General features: G+C 35.9%; 1 long non-coding RNA gene across 1 annotated transcript; it reads right to left on the bottom strand.

Annotated features, from left to right (window-relative positions):
* Window positions 1-3,030: 3,030 nt before the first annotated feature.
* Window positions 3,031-12,799, bottom strand: LOC148045836 (uncharacterized). The gene is made up of 3 exons (XR_015696365.1): window positions 12,721-12,799; window positions 11,409-11,655; window positions 3,031-4,630 (listed from the first exon to the last, which is right to left on the bottom strand). It is a non-coding gene; the product is annotated as an uncharacterized LOC148045836 (long non-coding RNA).
* Between the last annotated feature and the right edge of the window lie 2,087 nt (window positions 12,800-14,886).

The following is a 14,886-nucleotide window of genomic DNA, read 5'->3' as shown; positions in this document are numbered from 1 at the left end:
AGCTTCAATGCAAGTCCACCACATGTGGTAATATGAACCCGGTATCTAATGACATTTCCAACACTTTTCTGATTTATTCTTGAACATTCTTACAATTCTAGTTGGGGGTAAATGCCACCTGTAAAACGTCTTATACAAGTTTTCTCTATATGCAGTAGACATTGTCATTTTATAATTTTGAGACCACAATTTCTGCCAATTCTCTAAGTCAATCCCATACCTAAATTTCTTCCCCAAGCTATCATAGTTTCTTTAACTTGTTCTTCTTGCAATTTAACCTCCAATAAATATCCATATAGTTTTTTAATTACTTTTTCATCAGTACCTGTTAAAATTTTGTCTAACTCAGTCATTTTATTGTAAAAACCTTTGGTTTTTCTATCTTCATTATATCTAGATTGTATCTGTACATATGAATACCAGTTCATTTCTATCCCTTCTTGTTTCAACTCTTGAATATATTTGAGTTCACCCTCTGCATTCAATAATTCAACATATCTAACTGTTTGTTCCTTTTTATATATTATTGGATATGAAATGCTTCAATTGTTGATATCCAGACTGGAATTTTTAAGTAGTGTAATCTTTTTACCTTTTCCCAGTTTAATAACAATGCCTCCCTTATATAATGTCTTCTAAAATAACCATGTGTTTTAGTTCCCTTATACCATAAGAAAGCATGCCATCCCAACAATAAATCATGACCTTCTACATTCAATAATCTAGAGTTTTTTTAATGATATCCACTCCTTAATCCACATCAAGTTTGTTGCTTGATAATATAGCTCCCAATCAGGTAGGCCAAATCCTCCTCTAGATCTAGCATCTTGTAGCAATTTAAGTTTTATTCTAGCTTTTTTCTCTTGCCAAATAAACTTCAAAACTATTTTATTTAAATCTTGAAAAAAATCCTTATCCAATCTGATTGGGATTGTCTGAAACAGGTATAAAATTCTAGGTAAAATGTTCATTTTAATTGTAGAGATTCTTCCCATCATTGATAAGTGCAGATTTTCCCATTTCATCAGATCAGTCACTATTTGTTGTTTTAGTCTAGTATAGTTGTCCTCCTTAAGAGTGCTACATCTAGGTGATAAGTATATCCCCAAATATTTAACCTTACTTGTAGTTTGAATCTGCAAAGTTTCTGACAACTCTTCTTTTTGTGTTGCTGGGATATTCTTTGTCATAATCTTTGTTTTATCTTTGTTTATTTTCAAGCCTGCTACTTTTCCATATTCCTCTATTCTTTCTAGCAGTTTGGGTGCTGTTTCTAGTGGATCTTCAAGGATAAAAACTAAGTCATCTGCAAACGCTTGTAGCTTATACTCTTCTCTCTTAATTTTCATTCCTCTTATTTCTTCTTCTTCTCTGATCTTTCTGTTGAAGTGATTCTCATACACAAGACAGGTAAAAAATAAAAATCAATGAAGCCTATTTAAATCACTTAAGATTTGCAGATGATGTTGTTCTCTTCTCACAAGACCCAAAAGAGCTACATACAAGAGATGCATGAAGAAGGAGAACCATTTGACTTAAAAATAAATGTGAAAAAGAGCCAAATTATGTTTAATAAATTCATCAAAGAAAGAATTTCTTTTATATCTAGAGAAGAAGTAGACATGGTAGACTACTACATATACCTTGGTTAATGGATCTCAATGGAAGTAGTTGCAATAAAGGAAATGGAATAATGTGTTAAACATGGTTGACAGGCATTTGACAAAGTGGCATAATTTTCAAGACCAACCTCCCAAAAACTTTTGATCAATGTGTGCTACCTACTGTAACATGCCAGTGAAATATGGACACTGACCATACAATTGATACAAAAACAATGAGTGGTGCATTGAATCCCACTTGAATCCACAAGAGACCTAAAACAAGATAGATCAATGACATCAACAAGTATTGTGGTCCCAATTGGCAAAAGTTGCAAATATGTGGAAGTGGTCTTCTTCCTGCAGTGGAAAGGCAGTAACTAAAATTATACATATACATATACATGCTTACAAGCATGTAAAAAGACAAAAACATATTTTGACCATTCTTTATGTAAATATACTCCTTATCAAAGTCACAATGTATTCCTTGTGTTGCTTTGGTATCAATGTAAGACAGTAAACAAACATGCATATATGGGCTGCATAGTTTATATTTTGCTAGTTTATAGTTTTGCATAGTTTACAGTTTTGATATAGCTTTCTTGGTTGTTTTCTCTAGCACTAGTATATTGTGGAAATCCAGGCACTGTGATTTATAAAATGTTGTTGATAGTTTATTGTAGTGTGCAAATATGTATAATTAGATATATTTAATAAACCATGATAAAAAAGCAATTCCTATAATGTACATGCAGGTCATTGAATCACACCACTCTTTTAATTACGACCAAATGTTTGGATAGGATTTTATTTTATTATTATTTAAGCTGTACATCAAATTTGTGATTTAAAAAAACCCATTTATACTATCTTCTGATTGTTAATTTCCATGATATCTCCAGTAGGGGGCAGGTTGGCTTCATTTGCATTTTGAACTGTCAGATGCTACTTCATTTAATAATCAGGAAAGAAACCACTCAACTCCATTTGCTTGAGATTAAGTGTACTTTTACTAATTACAAATGAATAGTAGCGAAGCAAAGCTGAATCTGGTTAATTAGGCGCGAAAGCAAAGAATATCATGTATAGTTCAATCCCCTCCCCTGGGCACTCCAGTCCATAGTCCGATAATAATTCACCCAACTGTCAGGTGGGAGATATCTTGAAAAAACATCACCAGGATGGAATGCTGGACAGTTAACCTTGGTGGGAAACTCCCTTCCTCCACATGCGCAATGAGATGGTCAGGCCAGCGTCTAGAATCTTCCTCCAGCACATAATGATTCCCTTCCCAAATACCATGCCCCCTTCCCTGTTTCAATGGCAGCCGAAGCAGCAGTAAAGCAGACAAAAAACAATTCCCACAATGTACATGCAGGTCATTGAATCACACCACTCTTTTAATTACGACCAAATGTTTGGATAGGATTTTATTTTATTATTATTTAAGCTGTACATCAAATTTGTGATTTAAAAAAACCCATTTATACTATCTTCTGATTGTTAATTTCCATGATATCTCCAGTAGGGGGCAGGTTGGCTTCATTTGCATTTTGAACATTTAGTTAAAGCTGAAACTTGGTAGAAATGTTACTGTGTATATAATATCAGATTGCTGGAGAGTAACTACTTTAGAAAAAGTTTTAGATTGTCTCTAATGGAAAGGAACAACCATTCAACATATAATGAAGGTATTTTAATAGAATCTAAGCGTGTATTACTGTGAATCTTAAAGCCCAAGGAACTGCTTGGAATATTTTCTCCCTTCCGTTCTAATAAATACCAACATTTGTGATTTAATCTATAATAAATGAGGCTATGGCCTAGTTAATTTGTTCCATTTTTTAATGGAACCTGATAACAGTGAATATAGATTTCAAGTCAACTGAGGACTTCCAAAATTTGTAAAAGGCAAGTCCTGTGGGCAGTGAAAAATATATTTTGGCAGTACAAAATATGTTTGGAAGAACATTCCAAACATACAAATGCTGCAGTAGCTTGTTGTAGCTCTTCTGATAAACCTATATCAGTAGAACAGGTAATATGGATTTGCAGAAGTTGTAAACTAGATAGGAGAAGGATATTTATTATATCATCATGTATCATCATGTACTGTTTTAGATTTTGATAGCAAAAAGTAAAGTTAAGATCAATTCTGAAGAAGCTTCTTGGATTAGTAGTGAAATATTTTCAAGAAAGTTCAGTTTCCTTTTGGAAAAGCACCTTTGGGAATTACAATTAATTAATTAATTAATTAATATTCAGTCTTTATTATTTTTACAAATAACTCAAAGTGGCAAACATATCCAGCACACCTTCTTCCTCCTATTGATCCTACAACTACCCTGCATTGGGTTGAGAGAGTGTGACTGGACCAAATTCACCTATCTGGCTTTCATGGCTAATTAGAACTAGAACTCATGATGTGCTAGTTTCTAGCCTGATGCCTTAACCTTAGACCAAACTGGCTCTCAATATATGAAACATATATAATAATATATGAAAAATGTATATGTTGATAGTACTAAATGAATTAATATCTATATTTTTGAAGGTAATACAAAGGGTTTATTTTTTTATTCATTCAGATGGTTTTCAATTTATATGACTGCCCATTTCAATAAAGGGACTCTGCCTGCCAAAGAAATTACATAACTGGCGCCTGAAATAAAACAATAATCAGTTATACAACCACTTCATGGTTGACACTTTGACCTCCATGCCTGGGAGTTGACAAGTATTTGACAAGATATAATCAATGATTTATAGGCAATGAGTGTGTTAGTGGGCAATCCAGCATGCTTGTCAGACATACACAGTAGCTCAGCAAAGAAAGCATTCTCTTTTCTGCAGGTAACAAAGGATGAATAGGGATATAGACAAATCTTCAATTATTTATACATTCAGTGTTTTGTCTCTGAGAATAATGGAAACTTTAAGCCTTTTGCCCCAGTTTATTAATTTGGGGCCATAAAACTAGGTTGAGTAGAGTTGTAGCCCATGTTGACTGATATCTATCATCCTGTCTACAGATAAATTAGACAAAGAGACGATTATTTAAAAGTAAATATTTACAAACACTTAAAAAACCTCCATAAGAAGCAATAGAAAAAAAATTGCCATACAATTTTTGCACAAAAAGCTATATAACTGTGCTCAAGGGGCAGGAAAACAAGCTATATAACTGTGTTTCGGGGGCAGAAAAATAAGCTATCCATTTATTTCAGAAACAGATTGTTCAGTTGAAATGTTTTTCCATTCTTGATAAGGAATTAAGAAGATACTGGCATAGCCATTCGTGTTGTTGTTTCAGATAACCATATGGACACATCTATGAAGTTTCCAGAGAGCTAATGCCTGGAAATTTTTAAGCTGTGATTTCTATAAAATGGGAAAGGTTAGAGCTGATTATTTCTATAAAACAGGAAATGTTAGAGTTGATTATTTTTATTATATTTAGGCTGGTGTTACCTAAACTTTCTCAAAAACAAGAAATTACTCACACAGTTTTGACTCTTTTACTCCAAAACTAGTTACATTAAAAAAAAAAACCTTGCATGTTTATATTGCAGACTCTCAATTGCTTGTTTGTATCAATCATTTTGGATATTCTACTCCTTAGGAAATAGTTGCTTTCATGGGTGCCCATAATGTCACAGCATTAGCAGCAGTTTGGAAAGCTCAACATTAATTAGTTGTGTTCTACTTCAGAGAATGTGCTTTAATTACTATTTAAAATTGAGAATAAGGCTTACATATTCCAAACAAATAATACATGGAAAAAGATCAAACAATAAAATTGTTGGAAGCCATATGAAAATATAACACAGAAACCCCCCAAATAAAACACTATCACTATATTTATTTACTAGAGCAGAGTAATGACCTTTTCTGAGCTTTACTATATTCCTTATTTCAGTATGACCTTGTTTCACAAATACTGCCAAAATTTAAAATATTCCATGCTGTGGCTGAATCTTTAAACAGAGTGAAACATAAATATTCCATTAAGTGTGTTGATATTTGCAAGAAACAGTTCAAAAAACACTACATTTTACACTGTATTGGTTACAGTGTCATTATTGGTTTCTTGCCTGATAGTTACTGAGTGACATTTGTGACTGTGAAGGGGTCCATCTGGCCAACCAGAGCTTATAAAATCACCCCCTTACCCAGGCCTTGTTGGTATTCTATCGGTGGGTCAATTTCGTGATAACTTGCTTTAATAGTATTCTGAAATACTGTTTAGGAAAATACATTGATCAACTGGAGAGCAAGTTGTAAAAAGCCTGGGAGGGGGAAAAATCTTACGAGGAATTGTTGGGTTTATTTAGCCTTGAGTAATGAGAGACACATCAGCAGTCTAGAAGTAGCTAAGGGTTATTGTGTAAAACAATCAGATTGCTCAGAGTTGTTCCATATGGTAAGAGATAATGAATCCAATTATAGGAAAGAAAACATTGGACATCAGGAAACATGTTGCATTGACTCTTGCAATGATTCTTCAACAACAGAAAAAGACTGCTAGGAAGAAAGGAGTTGCTGCAAGTGTTTCACCATTATATTCTCTGATTTTCTGCAATGTACCTTTATTCCAAATTTCAGCAGCCCTATTTTTAAACATAGCAGTGTCCAGAATATAATGAATAATGTTGAATAGGCTTTTATTTCTTCCTACTTACTCTGAACATGTTAGTTTCAATCACTCTCTTTACCTTAAGTAATAAAGAAGGTTACCCAATAGATAGTCAGTTTCATTTATCAAATTATTGCTAATTGCAAAATGTTGGCCTAGCTCTGTCTACTTTGGGCCTAGTTCTGCTCTAGTCTCTTCTCAATATGTTCTGTATTTTAGATGACTTTTGAGAAATATCCAAATAAAGCACGAGAGGAAGATGGAAGAAGATAGACTAGACTAGAGAAAATGCACAGAATCCAATTCTTGCAGCATCTTTATACATGATTATTTTTTTTTTGGCTAATGTGTTGCAAATCTAAAGGATAAAACCAATAACCTTGTGTACAATGACTAACATGCTCATAAATTTAATATTACCATTTGACAATGACTCAAATCTGTACAAGATAGTGGTAACCTGTTTCATTAAGTTTTTTGAATCAAGGATGGATGGGTAGAAACTTGTCACAACACTGAGTCCATGTTAATATTGCAGAATTTCCCAACTTCTAGGGTGCAGTGGGAAAATGATATTTTGTGAGATGTGTCCCATGAAAGAAAATGGCTTATTCTTACATGAAATGGTTTCCACAGTGGGTGTGGCTAATTACATTAATCACTAATATACCAGTACACAGGACCCATAATGAGACCAAAGTATGTACACACTGCTTTCACAAATGCAACTTCTACAGCCAGGTTCTGAATGGGCTGCAACCCAGAGGTTGGGGAGCCCTGATCTAGTGGAACAGAGATAGCATGTCGGGATGTGTGTGTGTGTGTGTGTGTGTGTTTGTGTGTGTGTGTGTGTGTGTGTGTGTGTGTGTGTGTGTAAGTCTTAATGCAATTTATGAACCAGGAAACTTACTTTCATTCAATAAGCATTAAGTCAATACAGAAAGAAATAAAGAAAAAAGAAAAGAAAGTGGGAAAGATGAAAAAAGAAAGAAAGAGAAAGAGAACTTATGACCACAATTGAGCCCAAAATTTTGGTTGCTAAGCAAGAGCGTTGTTAAGTGAGTTTCACCACATTTTCCAAGTTGGCCATGTCCATCTCATCACATGACCGCTGAGCCACTCCCACAAAACAGGCCACACCTACAGAACAGATTCTAAAAAAATTTGAAACCCACCACTGCCAGGATGTGAGGTGACTGTAAATTATTTTCTCAGTTCTTTTTCTGGTTTGTGCAGTATATATATCCTCAATGAAAGGAAGGCTGGTTACAATTATTTTTTAAACAGTCCTAACTATCTGTTGAAGTTCGTATCCCTCCCGTTTGGTTGCTGTGCCAAATCAGTCAGTTATTAAGGTATGTATAGCAGACTCAATAATTTCTTTGTAAAAGTATATGAGCAGTTCCTTGGGCAATCTTAGCTTTCTGACTTGATGCAAGAAGAACATTGTGGTTGTGGCTTTTTAATGATGATTCTAATATTAGGTGTAGCCATTTCAAGCCCTGGGAGATAATAGAACACAGAAGCTTGAAGATCTTTACTATTGATACTATGTTGTCTAATACTGTAAGATGTGGTAGAATAGTAGTAGTTCTTCTAAAATCTACTATAATCTCTAAAGTTTTAAGAGTGTTCCGTTCCAGATTGTTCTGGCTGCACTACAGGGACAGTCAATCTACCTCTTGTCTATTTGCAGATTCATCATTGTCACAAATATTGTCATCTGCAAATTTCAGTATTTTAACAGAGGAATCCTTCAAGAGGCAGTAATTAAGAGAGCACACAGCCCTAGGGGGCTCCTGTGCTAATTGAACAGGTATTCAATGTGATTTTTTCCTAGCTTTATCTGCTTCCTACTCATTAGAAAGCTTATAATCCATCTACAAGTGTGATCAGGCTATCTGAGTCAGTTTAGAGAGAAGGAATTCTGGAATGATGGTATTGAACGCAGAAGTGAAGTTTACAAAAATCCTTACTTTGGGGGTTCTAGATGTTATAGGATGTAGGGCATTGCCATAGTGACAGCATCACCTGCCTATACATTTGCATGGTTTGAAAATTGCAAGGGATCTAGATGCAGATGGCTTTCAGGTGAGCCAACACCAGAGGGGGGTTGCTCCCAGTTTGGCCCAGATCGGGCAACCAGTAGTAGCGGGAGCGGGAGGCTCCACCCACCCACCTGGATGCTTCTGCGCATATGCAGAAATGTTGTGTGCAAGTGTGCACAGGAGCACACCTGAACTGGTAGTAAAAAAATTGGCAACTCACCACTGGCCAGCACTAACCTTTTGAAGCTTTTCACTTTTCCTAACTTCGGATGTCAAAGCAACTGGTGTCTAGTCATCCATCTCCTTGATGGAGTGTTTCTTGAGCACAAGGATGATAATAGAGCATTTGAAGCAAGAAGGGACATAACACATATCCAGTGATTTATTTAAAATGTGAATGAAGATAGAGGCCAATTGATCAACACACACTTTCAAGCAAGCAGGGGTTGCTCTGTCTGGGCCTGGTGCTTTCCCTGCCTTTTGTCTATGAAGTAGATCTCACACATTTTTTCTGTGATCAACAGAGGTGGGGGACCCAGAGGGATGGAATCGTATGTAGGAGACTAAGCTGTTGTTTGTGTATCTAAAATGCAGAGGGTAATGATAGTCAACAGTGGACTCCTCTCAAACCTACAGTAGAACAAATTCAGGTCATCTTCCAGTTGCTGATTCTCTTTAGTAGAGGAAGAGGTCTAGTTTAGCCATTGATATTTTTCAGGCTTTTCCATACATTTGCTGGTTCATTTGTGGAGAGCTGATTCCACAGCTTTTTAGAGTAACTTCTCTTTGCTGCCCTGATCTCCCTTGTTAATACATTCCTGGCTTGATTGTACAGCATTCTATCTCCTTTCCTGTAGACTTCCTCTTTGGCACGGTGTAGATAGTTGAGCTTAGCTGTGACCAAGATTTATTATTATCATAGATGTGAAGCGTTTTGGTTGGCACACATAACTCCTCACAAAAACTAATGTATGACATCACAGTGTCAGTAAGACATCCAGGTCTGCTGAGGCAGCTTCAAAAACATTCCAGCCTGTGCAGTTGAGACGAGCCTGCAGCTTTAACTTTGTCTTCTTAGTCCAATTTTGGGGTGGTTTATATATTTGAAAATGAATAGGCAAAGAATGCAAGTGGTATGTCACATTGAGCAGAATCTAAATTGCACGTCTCTCTGAGGCATCTGTCTGTAGTATTTTTTTTTCATATGCACTTCCTACTCTTTTATTCTACAAAGAATACTACAGTGCAATATTCTTTGTTAGCATTGCCAAGAGCAAGAGAAGACAACCTGGCAATCTCCTAGAAATTTTGAGCTTCAAATATGTTGCCTTTGGCTCCAGCTAACAGGAACTATCAGTGTGAAACATTTGACTGCTTTTTATTTGTCTAATCCTGGACTAACTGTGCCTTTTATTTATTTATATTTATTTCTATAACTTCAGTGCTGCCACTCTTGCCAAGCCAATTCTAGGCAACTTACAGTCATTGAACAAAATACCACATAAAACATTAAAACAATAAATAAAGACCATACAGTTATAATTCGATTAACCAAGATGGAAAGGAAGGAAGTGAAGTGTGCATGTGGAGGAGGAGGGGTCTTTCTAATCTATTAAAAGTAAAGGTAAAGGTTCCCCTCGCACATATGTGCTAGTTGTTCCAACTCACCCCTAACATGCTTCCCCACATCGGGACTCCCCATCACCTGGGATAGCAGGTCTTCAAGTCCTTTCAGAATGCCATAAGGGTGGGTGTGGATCTCACCTCAGGGAAGCTGTTGGGGGGGGGGGGGCATAGGAAAAAGGACTTTCTCTGCAGTTCAATTTCTTCCTGGAAAACCCCCCCCCTGCCAAAATTCATTGATCAAAGGGTTATGTCAGCGGTCTGCAATTTTTGCAGTTTGGTGGCCTGGCTAGTGGGGGGAAGAGGGGGGAACTGGGTCACATAAACAGTTCTGAATAAGCCACAATGCGATCTGTGACACAAGCCATGTCCCTTTCCTTTGCATGTTGCAACCTTCTAATACATTGTTTCTCACCTTCCACCATTTTACCTTCCACCATTTTAAGATTTGTGGGCTTCAACTTTCAGAATTCTGGGAGTTTAAATCCACACATCTTAAATAGTTGATGTCAAGAAATACTGATATAATGGTCTAATACTCCATTAGGTTTCTGAGTTGGTTCTAAAATGCTGACCCAGTCATGTTTGGAAATGTCAATATAGATAAGCCAATAAATGTCAGTGGACAAATGAAAATCAAAGATAATTGCACATAAAAACATAATATTCATTCTGTGACACTTCTCTGCATCCTATATTGGATTTCAACATGAAGAGAAATGTTCTGGAGACAGCCTATGTGTAATCTAGAATACTGCTACTAATAAATGGTATAAGTAAATTATTACATTGATTTAAATGCATATGAGACAGTTCAGATGTTATTTTTTAAATGTAAATTGCTTTCTCAATTTTTATATTAGAACAATTATTCAGTATATAGCAGGATATCACAGAGATTAAAACATTTGATCTTATTAAAACTACTTCTAAAGAAAATACAGAAAGATTAATATCTCATTAAAAACAAGAATTCTAGAACACTTTGAGTAATGCTTCTGTTTTAAGGCTTTTTAGTGCAATAATTTAGCAAAAAGTAAATAACATTAAGCCTATTGGTTATCCTATGTATTAATACATTGCCTTTGTCTCCAACAGCTAAACCTGCATGGGCTAAACTAGTCTTTGGTTGCACTTATGGCATACTGTCCAAAATATGACAATATTGTAACAATTAGCAGGGAATGCTGGTGTAGGTGGCATGGGAATAACAAATGTGGACTAAATGCAAACATGTGTGATTGGTATGAAAGATAAATATTAAAGTGGTTTGGTCATATGATCACTGTAAAATCAAAGGGTGAACAAATGGGTCAAAAGGAAAGTGACCATCATGATTGAATGGAGTTCATAATATTGTCAAAAAGAGAGAGGTGAAAAGCAATAAGATACTATATGAATAGAAGAAAATATTATCTGCAAAGGCAGAAAGTATGGAAAACTCTAGCCAGCAGTGTGGTTGTAAAATAGATTTAGCTATATTACATTTTCTCTTACCTGATGGCTTTAATTTACTTTGTTTACTAATTTTTCCTCTTTTGCTGCACTTTGCATACATTTGTTTACTCCAAAGGGTGATAACATGATAGGCATGAATGTATCAAATTACAGGATATACTTATGGGTAAAGATGGCAACACCATATTCCTTTTTTTTTCTTATTTTCTTTCCCTCTGAAATCAATCTTCAGCAATCATTTCTGCTGACTCCCAATTGTAGAAAATGCCGTGAACCAATCCATATCCTATGCCCAAATGACCGAGAGGCAAATAGAAAAAGAAAAAGAAAAAAATGTTCAAGTTGTGCCTAGCTCTTTGACTACTATAGTCCTGGAATAATAAAAATCCTGCAGATCAACATAATATGAAAAGAAATTAACGTGTTACCATGTTTCTCATTTTCTCTTGGTATGTTTAAGAGTCCATTTAAACTCACAGTGAAATAAATACTTTTATTACTTTTGGAGTCTTTGAATCAGTTTTTGACTCCTGGTGACTTCTTGGAGTAATCCCTGCAGTTTTCTTGGTAAGATTTTCACAAGTGGTTTGCCACTATCTCCCTCCTAGGATTGAGAGAGACCCCAGTTGGCTAAGTTTGTGGCTAAGGCAGAACTAGAGCTCACAATCACTGTTTCTAGACTGTGCTTACACTAAACTTGTTTTTTTTATCATATGAAAAGATAAGTTAAAAATATACAAGCAAAAATATTCCGTACATAGTAAAAGGTAATATGATACAGATAACTGGCAGAAAATAGTGTTATGGTGGTTGATAAGGTTCTATGCATAGCTTTGTGGAATCCTCCATCCATTATTTTCACATTCTATCACTTAAAAAAAAATACCTTTGTGGGTCTGAGACACATTAACCCTGCTAGGTAAGCCAGACCAGGAAATAAACTCCATAGAAAGGCAAAAGCCACTTTTAGAGCTATAATAGAATAGCAGTAGCAATATAGCATTTAGACTTATATACCACTTCACAGTGCTTTACAGCCCTCTCTAGACAGTTTACAGAGTCAGCATATTGCTCCCAACAATGTGGGACCTCATTTTAACAATCTCAGAAAGATGGAAGGCTGAGTCAACCTTGAGCCTGGTGAGATTCAAACTGCCAAATTGCAGGCAGATGATACTCGCAGAAGTAGTTTGCAATACTGCATTCTAATCACTGCTCCAGGATTGCCTGTAATTTCCTTTCTTTCCATGTTACATTTCGGAGAGTTGTGGGGCAGGGGGAATGAGGGCTAGTCTGAATCTTTTCATAACACACTTCTGCTTTTCTGAATTTACACATGCTTTTTCTGTACCTGGTGTTTCCCTAATGATCTCTGAATTCCTTCTTCAGGTCATCTCTCTGGCTGTCTACAAGTATGAAGGTTTTGATATTTAGATATGAAAAAACAAATATCTGAAAACTCACAAAAGTGAAGATGTTATTTTTTTTCCTTTGTTGTTTGGACATCCAGGTTCAAAGCACTCTTCTTGCCAAAGTTTATCTGGATCTATAAAGCATATTGCTGGAGGGGATAATAAGACAAATTATAGTCCATTTGCTTTGTCAGAGGAGACACAATTATCCCAAGATTTAAGCTAGATGAAGGACTCATCCAAGAAGTTTTTGTTAGTCAGAATTTGTATCAGGTGAGTCTCAGGAAAGATGCAGGCAAGTATGTTCATGGTTGATTGAAAGACATAGTTTATGGCTTTTAGAAAGATGGACTGAATGGCTTCCAAGATAGAAGGAACCTTGTGTATACACAATTGTGTGCCACTGAGCAGCTAACATAAGGAGAAGGTTATTAAAAGTTCTGTATAATTTGATTGCTTCAAGCACACAGTTATTGCATTTGTGGCGTGTAAATCTGATAATCTTGTTGGAGGCTTTTGTGTTCTTAACAAGAGTTCACTTATTTGGTAACTGCAGGAGGCACATGGTTGGAAACGAAATCCTAAATATTTAAAGTTCTTGACTTGCTGAATTTATTTTCCAATTATAATAAGTTGTTTATAAGAAGTTCCCCAATCTCTAGGAATAGCAATATCCCACAAATCCACAGCCACATTCCACCAGGAATTATCCAGATCCAAAGACAAGATACAGAAGGATGAAAGAAACATTTTAATCTACAAAAGAACTATAATAATTACAATCAATTCTACATGGATCATGTCAATTAGCAATAGTAGCAATAGTTAGACTTATATACCGCTTCATAGGGCTTTCAGCCCTCTCTAAGCGGTTTACAGAGTCAGGATATTGCCCCCAACAACAATCCAGGTCCTCATTTTACCCACCTCGGAAGGATGGAAGGCTGAGTCAACCTTGAGCCTGGTGGGATTTGAACAGTTGAACTGCTGAACTGCAGTCAGCTGAAGTAGCCTGCAGTGCTGCATTTAACCACTGCGCCACCTCAGCTCCTATTAAAAACCAGAATCCACGGACATTGGCTGGCAGTCAAATGCCACAATTCCAAACCTAAATCTCGACCATATCGACACCAAACAGTACCAGTTCAATTGGAACAACACAAAAATAATCAGCCATGCTACCACCTGCCACACTTTTGAGTTCACTAAAGCCTGCACTCCACAAGCAATTTCATCAAAAGACATATTGACCTACAACCAGCCTATGAACCCTTTAGAATTCACCCACAAGCTCTGAAAATGAAACTTCACCCTCAAAGGTATAAATGCTTGCATATTCTAAAGATTATGCAAGCAGTATGATGGAATAACTTCATTAGAGAGCAATAAGATATTGTTGGTAGTAAAAATAGGATAACAGATACAGAAGCCTACCAATTTGGATTTATTTTCAACAACTCCTGGGGAGATCAATGTAAGGATTTCTGAATTTGAAATGGGACTATTCGGATAAGAAGTGAAACACTGTGAAGTTTAAGATTTCCTTCCTGACTGATGTGCAAAGTGGCTTGTGGTAATAGATGATGGTCTCAGGTGGGTTTGAATTGTTAGAGTTTGAACTTGATCTATCGTCTGCATAGGATACAAGATGTCAAAACATGCTGTGATTTTTGTTGGGGAGTGCTGGTTGGAGCTTTTCCCAGTTCATAAACAAGTACACAACTCCTTCCTTCTTGAGAGAACTTACATTTATTTAACAATTAATATATTTCTTGGGAATGTCATAATGTTTCACAGTTCTGCATGTGGAAACAACTCCAGCCCTTCATGAGATTCACTCTTTGTCAAACCAAGGTTTGGAGGTTTTGATTATTCTACATATGATTAGAAATGGACTTTAAACATGCCTGTGAAAAGATGATAGTTTATTGGAAAATACAGACAGCTCGACTTATGTTTGTTTAACAATTGTTCAAATTACAACTGTGCTGGAAAAAGTAACTTATAACCAGTCTTTGCAATTACTATTCTTGCAGTATTCCTGCAGTCATATAATCAGCATTTGGTACTTTGCAACCAGCATTTATTTACAATACTTGGGGTTT

The sequence above is a fragment of the Thamnophis sirtalis genome, unplaced genomic scaffold (assembly GCF_051295495.1).
Source record: "Thamnophis sirtalis isolate CommonGarterSnake01/CBP01778 unplaced genomic scaffold, rThaSir2_p1.2 scaffold_4, whole genome shotgun sequence".
Lineage (NCBI taxonomy): Eukaryota > Metazoa > Chordata > Lepidosauria > Squamata > Natricidae > Thamnophis > Thamnophis sirtalis.
This window is presented reverse-complemented; position numbering and strand designations above follow the sequence as displayed.